The following is a 12,101-nucleotide window of genomic DNA, read 5'->3' as shown; positions in this document are numbered from 1 at the left end:
TTGTTTGTTTTTCTTTTGGTTTTGATTAGAGAAGTGGGAGGGTTAGAATCAGTTTACAGGGGCTGTAGAGATAACTGAGCCACTAATGAGCACTTACTGTTTACTTAGTAGAGGCCCAGACTGCATAGCAGCGCCCTCACAAACACCTGTAACTTCAGTTCTAAGGGGTCTGGAGCCAGCTCCTGGTCTCTGTGAGGGCACACACGCGTGCACGCAGGCAGGCACAGAAATAAAAATTATTAAGCCAGGCGGTGGTGGCGCACGCCTTTGATCCCAGCACTCGGGAGGCAGAGGCAGGTGGATTTCTGAGTTCGAGGCCAGCCTGGTCTACAGAGTGAGTTCCAGGACAGCCAGGGCTACACAGAGAAACCCTGTCTCGAAAAACCAAAAAAAAAAAAAAATTTAAGTCTGTCTCTGATCTCCTTTGTATTTTCTTTTCTTTTTTTTAAAGCTCTCTGTATCTTATGTTTGTATCTTTTTTTAAAGATTTATTTATTTATTATACTGTACACTGTAGCTGTCTTCAGACACTCCAGAAGAGGGCATCCAATCTCATTGCAGGTGATTGTGAGCCACCATGTGGTTGCTGGGATTTGAACTCAGGACCTTTGAAAGCGCAGTTAGTGTTCTTAACCACTGAGCCATCTCTCCAGTCCCCGTTTGTATCTTTTTGTTGTTTTTACGATTTATTTACTTTATTTATATGAGTACATTGTAGCTGTAGTCATTCATACAAGAAGAGTGCATCGGATCCCATTACGGATGGTTGTGAGCCACCACGTGGTTGCTGGGAATTGAACTCAGGACCTCTGGAAGAGCAGTTAGTGTTCTTAAGTGCTGAGCCATCTCTCCAGGCCTCCTCTGTATTTTCTTGCCTGTGTTTTCAGTGCACTTTCTAGGAGCCCCAAGACTTCCCCTGGTGGTACAGGAACCCTTAATCTCACAGTCGAAGGGCTAAGCCGCAGGCTGCATAGGGTGCCAGAGTCACTGTGAGAACCAGAGCTCAGTATTGTCACTGTTCTTCCTAGCCAGGGAAAGGTCTTCTCCCTTAAACAGTCCCATTCCTGGTAGACAATGTAGCCATATCCTCTGGGTGGCCCAGGGCAATTCTGGGAAGAGAGATGAAGGTGCCCTAGGAGACAGCTGCCAAGAATGGGTGGGACAGTTTCCATGAGGAAGATCACCAAGAAACCCCAGACGGAAACCAAATGTGTTTTCTAGGTCCTGAGAGGATATTTGGAACAATGGTGATAGATGGGGGAGGCTGTGTTGGAAAAGGATTTCTTGACATCCTTAAACAAAGCTGAGTCTGTAGGTTTGACTTTTGTTTCTCTGAAGGATGTTTATGTAATTTCCCGAAGGCAAGATCCAGAGCTCTGTGAAGTTGTCAGGCCTGTTGTTTATACATCCAGCTTTGGAGCTGGGCAAGACTTCCATTAGGGAGTCTCCCCATCTGACTCGGAGACTGTGGGATGGGGCTGTCAGAACTTGGGGTCGAATGGGGTCCTCTTGGCCTTGCCACCCTCAGATCTCTTGATTTGTTGGTGGTAGCAAGGGGCATGGGTAGGTGGAGGTTGGGGCGCTTTGGAAACTCATTGCTACTGAGGGCTGGGGAAGGTTAAGTTGGTATTCAACAAGGTGGTAGGCAAAAGGCTGGATAGAGTCTTTCAAGAGAGCACCCTGTCCAGATGCTGGGCCTAGCTGTATACCGCCTACCCAGCAGCTAGGGACTATGAGTCACACTCAGTGGGGGGCACAGAGTCACTGGCCATTGTGTGTCCTGATTCATTCTGTTCTCCCAGTTTTACAGAGATGACTAGGCCCTGGCCTGGATTGTGCTCATAACTGTGGGTGAAGGGCTCAGACTCTCTACAAATATGAGAGTCCTAGAGGGCCTGCCTGTGAGCATCCATCCCTCTGCTCCTTGTCTATAGCGTACTCTGTGGTCATGATCCACATGTTCTCCCCGGTACAGGGGATTGTGAGTCCCTGACATTCAATGTGGCATTTCGAAGGCACTTCTATATACTACTTCCCTCCCCCTCTTAAATTAAAAAGTTTAAATCTATTTTATGTGTATTGGTACTTTGCTTGCGTGTATGTCTGTGCACCATATGCATGCCTGGTATTTGTGGAATGCAGAAGAGGGTGTCAGATCCACTGGAACTGAAGCTAGGGATAGTTGTGAGCCATTGTGTGGGTGCCAAGAACTGAATCTGGGTCCTCTACAGGAGCAAATGCTTTTAATCTCTAAGCCACCTCTCTAGGCTTTAATTTCTAAGCTACCTCTGTTGTGTTTCTTTAAAAAAAAAAGGAAAGAGAAAATATTATTTTATGTATGTGGGTGTTGTATGTGTGTATACATGTATCTGAACATCTGTACCGTGTCAGATTGAGAGAGTGATAGATATTCCTGTGATGAGGAAGGCCCTATGCGCTGCAGGCTAGAGAGACAGGGCCATGTCCTACTGATATTTCAAGTACGGTGCAAGCGACTTTGAGTTTCAGGCTCTTCGTGTATAAGATGGCAAACACAAGGATGTTTATCTGTTCAATCTGAATGTGCATGTGGAGGACCCCCGTCACCTGCTACAGAACTGTCACTTGAGAAGAGTCTGCTACATGGCTGTCCTTGCTCTGGTCTGTGGTTTGGCTCTGGGTCCCTTTCCCAGGGCTCACCTGGCTCCTGGGAGCTACAGGGCCAGGTTGTAGAGCTGCCATAGGTAGGCAGTGCTGTGGGTAGGCAGTACGTGTAGCCCTCCGCCTTCTGGAACTCTCAGACCAGGCCCTCCCATGCTTTGTCCTGAGGCAGGCTTATGTAACAACCTAGCCTGGCCAGGCAGGACACAGATTCTCAATCTCATTTTATCCCCTCCATTGTGTCTTCCTCTCCCTTCCCCCACGGAGCTGTTGTTGGCCGGCTTCCTCAAGCTGCAGGTCTGAAATCGGACCCCTGCTATTCTCCCATCAATTGATTTAGTCTGATTGATTTAGTCTGCAGGTCTGTGAGGCGGGCAGCCCCTCCCACCACTCAGAGCCTGTGCTTGCTTTGCCGGCTGGCAGGCACCTTGGATTTCTGAGGAAATGTTGGCTATTAGACGTCATGGGCTCCTGGTGTGACCTGCCAGCCTGTAGGGCCAAGAGGCTCCTGTTCCCTGTGGTCCCAGTTCTGTATCTGTACCTTTGCTAAACATCCCCCCCCCACCTCAACACCTCACTTCTCACCCAGCCCAGGCAGGCGGCCTTCCTGGTACAGAGAAGTTGTCTTCCTACCTGGTCTCCACAGTGCTGGTCGCACCTCCTGCCCTGAACTCTTCAGCAAACTCAACACTACGCTTTCTGTCCTTTTAGAGAGAACAGAGGTTAGAGGCTGGCGGGCCACATCTGCCCTATGGGCAGATTTTGTTTGCTCCATGCCAGATATCGAGCTAGTAGTCAGTAGATTTTACTCTATAAAATACTTCTGGCTTTGCCAGGAAAAAACAGATCTTCAAGCTGGACATAGTGGTATGTATGTGCTATTAATCCCAGAATTTGGGAGGTAGAGGTAGGATCAGGAGTTGAGCCAGCCTTAGTTATATGAGTCCCTGTCTCACAGCTTGCGCTGTTTCCATTAGAAGATTGAACACCTCAAGCCTACATTCTCCAGTGGCTCCTGCTGGGGACGAGGTCTATGCCCTTTACTGACCCCTGCCTGTCACTTCATGTGCTTCATAATTCTTTACCACAGAGGCATCGGAGTTTGCCACCCTGTCCTTAGGGCAGAGGCTGCTTTCTCTCCTGCTTGGTAATGTGCTGTCTGCCTGTCTACTGTGGCTCTTCCTGGGCAGCAAGGGTGTGCTGGGAAAAGTGCTTAGGCTCAGGACTGTGCATACAGAAGGAGTATAATAAATAATATCCTGTGGGAATGAAGGTCCCTTGGCCGCTGTGAACCAGCCTGCCCTGGGCCCCGGGGTTCTCCCTCCAGACAGGCTCGCGCTGGTGTGTGTGTGTGTTTGTTTGTTTGTTTGTTTGTTTTGAGATAGGATCTCATTAGGTAGCCCAGGCTGCCCTTGAACTCAGAGTGATCTTATTGACAGGCCTTCCCAGTAGTTATAAGCATGGACCATGTCTGGCTTTCTGATGTAGGGAGCAGTCGCTGAGAGTGTTACCTTGCAGTGGTCCATCACAAGCTCACAGAAGCTTGTGGGGCTCAGCAGTTCTCAGCTGTACCATGTATAGGTCTGTCCCTGTGCATCCTGGGGCGAAGGGGAGGGTGGGAACGCAGTGAGCACAGCTCTGGTATTTACATCACCAGGCTCTCGTGGTTGCTTCTTGATGCTTCATTTAGCCTTCAGCTCCTGTCTGTCTATTCAAGGTTTATTGGACTTGTTTTTTCTTTATTCTTTTTTTTTTTAAAGATTTATTTATTTATGTATTTATGAGTACACAACTCTTCGGACACACTAGAAGAGGGCATTGGATCCCATTACAGATGGTTGTGACCACCATTACGTGTGGTTGCTGAGAATTGAACTCAGGACCTCTGGAAGAGCAGCCAGTACTCTTAACCTCTGAGCCATCTCTCCAGCCCCCTAGTTTTGTTTGTTTGTTTTTGTTTCTTTCTGAGACAAGTTCTTAATTGTATAGCCTGGGATAGCCTAGAGCTTGCTATATAGATCAGGCTGTCCTTGAACTCACAGAAATCCACTTGCCTCTGTTCCAAAGAACTGGGATTAAGGTGTGGGCTTCCAAGCCAATGAAGATTACACTTTTTGGAAGTGGACTTTGCTAATAAATCACAATTATTCTGTGGCTATGAAAACTCTGGGAAACTCACAGAAACTGCCTATAGATTTCTGTTCCCTGCCTCTGTTCTAGGATATAGTCTTTCCCTCCCCAGAATATCCAGCCATGGAGAGCTCTTTGAGGTCAGATTACATGTTGAGCATTCACTGTGTTGTAGTACACAGAGCCCAGGGCTTGTAGAGGGCCTCAGAGTAACTTTAACAGGAACACCTCCCCCACCCCCACCCCTGGCTTCTCTTTCTCCTCTGGGCCAGCATGTAGGGCTCCTCCCTGTCTCTGTGGCTCCTCATGCTTCTTGAGCAACTCTTCAAGGATAACGCATTAGGCAGGTTTGTGAGGTGGGGTGAAGGCCCAGAGGGTTTCCCTTCCCATGGGCTGGCAGCTCAGGAGACAGGTATGCCAGGAGAGGTGTGCTTTGTCTGATCGGAAGGGGAAGAAGCTGGCAGCTTGGCTCTTAGCAGGTAAGTACTGGGCCTCTGCTCTCGGGCCTTGTAAGAAATGATTGGTGTATTGAGGTCCGGTGGCATATGGGCTGAAACATTAAGTACAAGATGGAACAAGCCATTTACAGCTGAGAGAACTGAGATTCTAAAGGGCGGAGGCGCTCTACGTGTTAGCCTGAGTATATGCAAATCTGGGCTGGAACCTCGGGTCTTCTCCTCCAAGCCGGGCATTGCTTCTGTCATTTTCCTCTGCATAGTTAGTGGCAGATCACCCAGTGGAGACAATCAGCTGATTGTCTGAGGAGGAGAAGGTTGGGGTCTGGAAGACTGAGCAGGACCACAGTATCCTGGAGGCATGAACTAGCCTGGGTATGTGAGTGACCCTTTAAATACCCTGCATCCTGTTTCTTGGTTTTCCCTTGCATTGTCTATGATGGGCCAGCTGTCTCTGTGCCCACTTCTGCCTGGCACTGGCTTTGTGCTTTCCTTTGAGAACAAAGCTAATTTCTGATAGTTTTCCTGCTGTCAGAGGAGAAGGACAGACAAGGCCCTGGTTTTCCCCTCCACCTGCTGAGAGCATTTGTGGGCTGTGGGGGGACACCAGCAGCAGCTCTGTGAGGACTCCTGCCAGTCCCAGTGTCAGGACCTTGAGCTTCTTTCCAGAGGCCCAAGGACTGGAAGCAGAGAGAAATGGAACATAGAAACCAGTGGTCACCACTGGGAATTTGGCCAGAACTGGTCACATGAAAGCCTAGAGATTTCCCTAAGGCCCGGGTGTGGTATCACCCTTCAGGGCTCAGGGACTAGATGTGTCTGACTAAGGGAGGCAGTAGTCACATTCAACACATTTTTACAAACATCTGCCTCATTCAGGCCTTTTCTAGGAACTGACACAGTACACAGACTAGACCAAGTCTCTGTTTTCATGTCACACCACCAAGGGGGCAGCGCCAGCAAAGCAGCAAACACTGTGTGCTGAGTGGTGAGGAGTACCCAGGAGAAGAGAAAAGCTGGCCTGGGGATAGCAGGGGGGCTGTCTCAGGAGGGAGGAGCATGCCAGGCAGAGGGAGCACCAAGGCACCTGGGCAGGCAGACAGTGGGAGGAAAGGAAGGAGGGTGGATGGGTGGGAAGGGCTTCTTATCCCTTAGGAGGGAGAACTTCGAGGCAAGGGGAACCTGCTAGAGGCTTGGGGTGGAGGACTCACCTGCTTAGCTTTTCATGCAGAGGGGGATCATGGGCAGGGAAGGGCAGGGGTTATGCAGGCTGTCAGGAGGTGACCATCCACCCCCACCCCCCATGAATAATGGTGGCTCAGTGGCAGGGAGGGGGGCCCACTAGGAGTTGCCTCTGGATTTATCCTGTAGGTTGAGCTGACAGATTTGCTGAGGGATTAGCTGTGGGGGTGAGAGGAGAGTGTGGCTGGCTGGCAGCACCGGAAGGACATTGTTGACACTAACTGAGAAGACAGGGAGGGCTCAGAACAAGCAGGCTTGGAGAGAGAACTGCGATTTCTGGTCAGTTTTGTTGGGGTGTAGCACACACTGGTGGAAAGTACCTGGGGCCCCCCCCTGAGAGCTGCCGGGTCGTAAGGTGTGCCTGCCCAGAATCTGTTCTGAGACAAGTAGTCTACCTCCCTCAGTTCTGTCTTCTCTTGGCAAACCTGCCTTATCCCTCCTCCCGACAGCGGGCAACAGATTGTGGTGAAGGTCTCAAATCCTCTGTCTGGCGTGCCTCTTGGGAAGGAGTTTTGCTTTTGGTGGGCCTCGGGGAGCTTGAAGGGGAGGTGGGGGCCTCAGGCTCTCTGCATTGCTCTACCCTCCTCTGTACAGCAGTGTTGTCCTGGCGTCTAGTTCCCAGGGCAGTAAGGAACGTTTGAGGAGATAGCATAGTACAGTGGTTAAGAATTTGAGTTCGACTCAGGCAAATGGACAGCGAATACTTCCTGTGCTGCTGGGCTGTGAGACTCTGGGCAAATGAAAGAACCTGTCTGATCCTCTATTTTCTCACCTGTATAAATGGTCCCATCCTAACACCTGCTTCATAGGGGGCTACTTTGAAAGTTCCTGATAGGTTTGCAGAAAATACTTCACAAAGATTCGACACCACACTCAAAAGGAGCAGTTAGCAGCAATGACCCGTGTGGTCTGTCAGGGTGATGGGTTCTGCCTACTGGGTTATGAGTGCTGTGTTGATTTTTTTTGAGCAAGAACACACTTACTTGTGTTTTAGTGGGGGGGCAGCTGGAGGTGTTGAGATCTGGGATAGTGGGGTTCTGGGGTGTGCTAGGGATTCCCTTTAATAGCTAAGTAAATTGAGGAATGGGGAGGCAAGATGCTTAAGCAAAGTACCAGAAGATCCCCTTAACCTTGTCGTCTCCTTTTGCTCTTATGAGTCTTGCTCAGAATTTCAGCAACTTCCTGTGAACTTCTGCCTCAGAGTGAGAACAGGGCTGGCCCTGGCTCTGTACCTTCCCTAGCTGAGAGTCTTTGTGGAGTTGGCATGGCAGCATAGGTCTCAGGGAAGAGGGTGGTAATTTTCCTTTTCCTAGAGATTCTTTGTCTCTGCAGTAGAGTGACCAGCCTTAGGGAAATGTGGGGGGGAGGCTTGGAGGGACAGGTGTCACTGAGGTGACTTTAAGGGCATTCCAGACATTGAGTTAGGTGTGGTGGTACATACCTGCAGTGCTAAGTACTCTAGAGGCTGAGGCAGGGGTATCACTAGCTTAAGAGTCCAAATGTGGGTACCATAGCATTTGAGGTCCACCTACGATCCATAATAAGACCTTGACACAAAACAAAACAAAACAAAACAAAACAAAACACAACAGCAACAAACCAGTCAGGGCTGTAAACAGGGCTGGCTGTGGGGCATACTGGGCTGGAGTGGCATTCCTCTGTGTACTTGGATGCGGCTGGCCTTGGCTCCTGGTCTGGGTCCAGGCAGGGTGGTGCTTGCTTCAGTGGAGCCATGGAGAGGTTGACAATGAATGGAATGTGGCCCCCTAAGGACCCACACACACTTCACTGGCCCTGGCATGCCAGTTGAACCCTGTGCTTCTGAAAGCCTTTTCCAGCAGTTAAGCTGTGCCAGGACAGCCAAGGACATTTCATAGTCCCTGGGGTGACACTGGCCAGTGCTGCTTTTCTCAGCTTCAGGGGTCTTTAGGTGCGTGGGAGAGGGCCTTGGAGACACTCCAGCCACTTCCCTTAGTACCCGAGGAAACTGATGCCCAGAGAAAGCAAGACACTTGACCAAGATCTCACACAGTCTTCCCCTCACGTCTGCCATCTCCTGTCCCTGTGTCCCTTGCTCAGACTCCTGGCCTGCTGCCCAGACAGACGTTTCCATCAGCCTCCCTCTTGTGGCTCCCCGCAAGCTTTGTTTGCCCTCCTGTTTGCCCTCCTGTTATCATCATTTTGCCGTGTCCCGCCAGGCACTCACACGACTTGGTATGTCTGACCTCTTGTCCCCTTCTAGCGTCTGCTAGCTCTGGGATCTCCTAGACTCTGGAGCCACACAGCTTGGGTTTGAACCATTCAGCTCTTTTGTTTGTGTGTAGCACAGTGATCCTGGGCCTACCAGCCCCCTGGACGCCCCAGCATCCCCTCTGTACAGTGAGATCAGCAGAGGCCTGAGTGTGCAGGGCTGCTGATGGATGATGTCAGTGAGATGACAGGTGCCATGCTGGCAAGACATGAGCTCTCCCATGTGCTCATGGCTGTCACGAAAGCCGGTTGGCTTGTTGGCTTGGCAAATTGAGGGTGTGGTGGACTCAGTTCTGCACAGGGAGGCAGAGGAGTGCGTTTTGAGTTTACCATTAGGGGAAGTTATGTGTCTTGGAGTCCAGCTTCCTCCTTCCAGGGATGGGGGAAGAAATCCCTATTATGGTTTTTTTTTTTTTTCAAAGCCGTCATGTGATTTTAAAGCAGCTGTGTGAGGAAGTGTTGCCTGTGTGTATATGGTTTTAAAATGGCAGGTAGTGGTTGGTGGCAAGGAGGACACTAACCATAGTGGTGGACAGGTGGCTAGGTGGCAGACTGGCCAGTCTGCAGAGTTCTCAGTGCCCACATAGACTCTCTGTCCACCTGTTCCCAGCCACCCTGCACTTTAGTGTCAATATTACGTACTAGGAAATCGGTGAGGTGCAAAGATCTGTGGTGTTTCTCAGGACCTGGTGGGGTTGGGATAACCCGTGGCCAGTGCCACAGTCAGAAACTAAGACCCAAGACAGGCACCAGTTTAAATGTCAGCTAAGTCTTTCCTCCACTGGGAGTTTGAGCAGTTACCATTACCTCTGTGAGCCACAGTCTCCCCCTCTGTGAAGTTAGACCCTGAAGGTACAGAGGCTAAGCAGGCAGTTGGCAGAGGGGAAACAGTAGGGTTCTGGGTTCTGGGCAGGGTGAGCTGGGAGATGTGTAGGCATGGGGGAGCCACCCTCACCCACAGAGCCAGCCTGTGCCATGTGTCAGCTGTTCCCACATCTTGCCTGCTTCATTGAGCAGAGCCCTGGGAGGAGTGTCTAAGAATCAGCTTCAGCTCTCCTGAGCCTTTGGGATACTTGGTGACACGCAGAATGCCCTGATCCCTTTCAAATGGATCCCGTCTGAAGTACGTCAGGTGCGCCCTTTGTTCTGTCTCAGCTCTCTAGAGAAGCCATCTTCCTTCACTGGCCTGTTCTACCCTCTCTGCTAGCTGTGCCTCCGAGTGACTGCACTGAGCCCCTCATGCCCCCCCACCTCCCCTGTATTGGCAGCAGGCTCTTATCATGGTGACAAGCTCCAGCAAGTTTGAAGGGACAGACTCTTTTCATGTGGGCCTTCAGGAAACGTCCTCTGTCTCAGCAGGCCCGTGCTGTGCCCACCAGGCCTCTAGGAGATTAGGGGCCTCTGCCAGAATCATTGTAGCCTCTGGCTTTCCTCTGTACTGGCCTTAGGGCCTGCAGGTTTTAGTGTCCCCAGGGCTCAGCCATCTCTTGGCCCAGCTGGCTTTAGGGTGCTCTTCTGCCTCACTGCTGCTCAGGATTTTGTTTTGTTTTCTGTAATCTAGGATGATATCCGTCTCTCTATTGTCTTCTCTCAGCCTCTCAAGTGCTGGGCAAAAAATGACTTCTTAAGAGGTGGTTAAAGCTATTTATCCCATGTAGGTGTTTCCAGGATTTATCTCTAAGTGGCAGGGCCCCTGTCATGCTTGCGGTGTGACATAAGAGACTATAAGGTTAGCCCAGTGTCCATCCTGACACCCCAAGTATGCGCACACAAGTATGCACACCCTAAGTATGCGCACACACCCTAAGTATGCGCACACAAGTGTGCACACACTATCTTACTATCTTTCTGCTTCTGCTGCCGCTCTTGGGCCTGAGCTTCTGCCATTAGGGAAAGGCTGTGGTCTTTTTCTTTTTTGGGGTCTGTGTGGGGGGTGTCTTTTAGAAAACAAGTCCAAGTCCCTTTGGTGGACACTTCTGACTGCTGGTCGCCATTGAGCCGTCCCTGCTGGCCCGACCTTTCCCAGCTTACTATGTAACCAGAGCCAAGCTGTTGCTGCTCTCTGGGCCATGGCCGCGTGAAAGCTGTGCAGCTCTAGTGTGTGTACACTCAGAGGGACTCTGACACCCTCTGTGCTTCTGCCAGTCACTTTTCTTCCTCCTCTGTGGGGCGGGACAGTGGGAAGGGCCCATCAGCTCAGCTAGGGCGGGGTCAGGAGCCAAATGCCACCGTCATGGATACTTTGACTTCCAGATGGTACCAAGACGGGGTATCGGTCTTTCCTCCTTTTCTCAGGACAGGTAGGAAAACTGAGGCTGGGTGGGGAGGGTACATGGGAAGTCAAGTGTAGCAGGAACTTGGTTACACTTGTCGATTGCAAGGCCTCCTTCTGTTCCTCTCTGCTACCTTTCCTGAGAGGGACCAGAGAAGCCAGAAGCTGCTAGGGTTGGGCCGTGCTTTTTCCTTTGTACGGAGGGTACCTCCAGGTAGCTTCTACTTGCTCTGGGGGTCCCTGTACTTTGGGAGACCTGGGAGGTCCAGGAGTCCTGGCTGGCTGCCCTGCAAGAGAGTTGAGTGAACAGGAGACTTCCTGGAACAAAGTTGTTGGCTCTGGGCGCCCTAGGACCATCTCCTTTCCTCCTCTTTTCCAGAAGGGAACTAGGCAGACCTCAATGTCTTGTCCTGGCTCTCCGATTAGGTGCAGCTGTGTGAAGTGAGTGTGGAGCCCTTGAGAGATGCAGCCAGATGCAGAGCGTCTGAGGAGCCACTGCCTGAACACCTGGTGGCCCTGTCACTCGCACCCTGGTTCCCCTGTCTTGCTGCTTACTGGTTTGCTTTTCCTGGTTTTGTTTGTTTGTTTGTTTATTTGTTTGTTTGTTTTTTGTTTTTTTCGAGACAGGGTTTCTCTGTATAGCCCTGGCTGTCCTGGAACTCACTTTGTAGACTAGGCTGGCCTCGAACTCAGAAATCTGCCTGCCTCTGCCTCCCGAGTGCTGGGATTAAAGGTGTGTGCCACCACGCCTGGCCTGAATGTGTGTTAATGTGCAGTGTGTGTGTGTGTGTGTAGACCCACATAGCTGTGCCTGTGTACAGTAGGCTCCTGAGCCTGGCTTGGAGTTCTGCCTGTCAGTAGGAGGGGGAACAGGTTCCATGCGTGTCCTGGCACCATGGGCCGTCATGGAGGGGAGTGCTGGCCTGGTGGGTTACTGAGGACGCTGAGAAAGAAGAGATGGCTTTGAGGGATGTGAAGGGGAAGGGTTTAGCTCTATAGCTTCCTGGGATAGCTGGGGAGAGGGGGCTCAACAGCAACACCTGAGGCAGGCAGGTGACTCAGGAAGACTTCCTTCAGGACCGTGGGACCCTGGGTGCTGAGGTCTAAAGTGC

At 51.0% G+C, this 12,101-nt stretch overlaps 1 protein-coding gene across 5 annotated transcripts in view; it reads left to right on the top strand.

Annotated features, from left to right (window-relative positions):
• Ndst1 (N-deacetylase and N-sulfotransferase 1) overlaps nucleotides 1-12,101 on the top strand; it is a 63,307-nt gene that overhangs the window by 9,636 nt on the left and 41,570 nt on the right. Inside the window, exon 1 of one of the 5 annotated variants that reach the window (XM_029471719.1) lies at nucleotides 4,664-5,249. The exons of 2 other annotated variants lie outside the window; for them this stretch is intronic. The gene's annotated coding sequence lies outside the window, so the exon portion shown is untranslated. Of the gene's footprint in view, nucleotides 1-4,663; nucleotides 5,250-10,931; nucleotides 11,018-11,425; nucleotides 11,547-12,101 lie in introns of those variants that run through there. 2 more of the 5 variants (XM_021150972.1, XM_021150975.2) reach the window with 2 other exon arrangements.

Source organism: Mus caroli, chromosome 18 (assembly GCF_900094665.2).
Source record: "Mus caroli chromosome 18, CAROLI_EIJ_v1.1, whole genome shotgun sequence".
Lineage (NCBI taxonomy): Eukaryota > Metazoa > Chordata > Mammalia > Rodentia > Muridae > Mus > Mus caroli.
The sequence above is the reverse complement of the archived record's forward strand: the minus strand, read 5'-3'. Positions and strand labels throughout refer to the sequence as shown.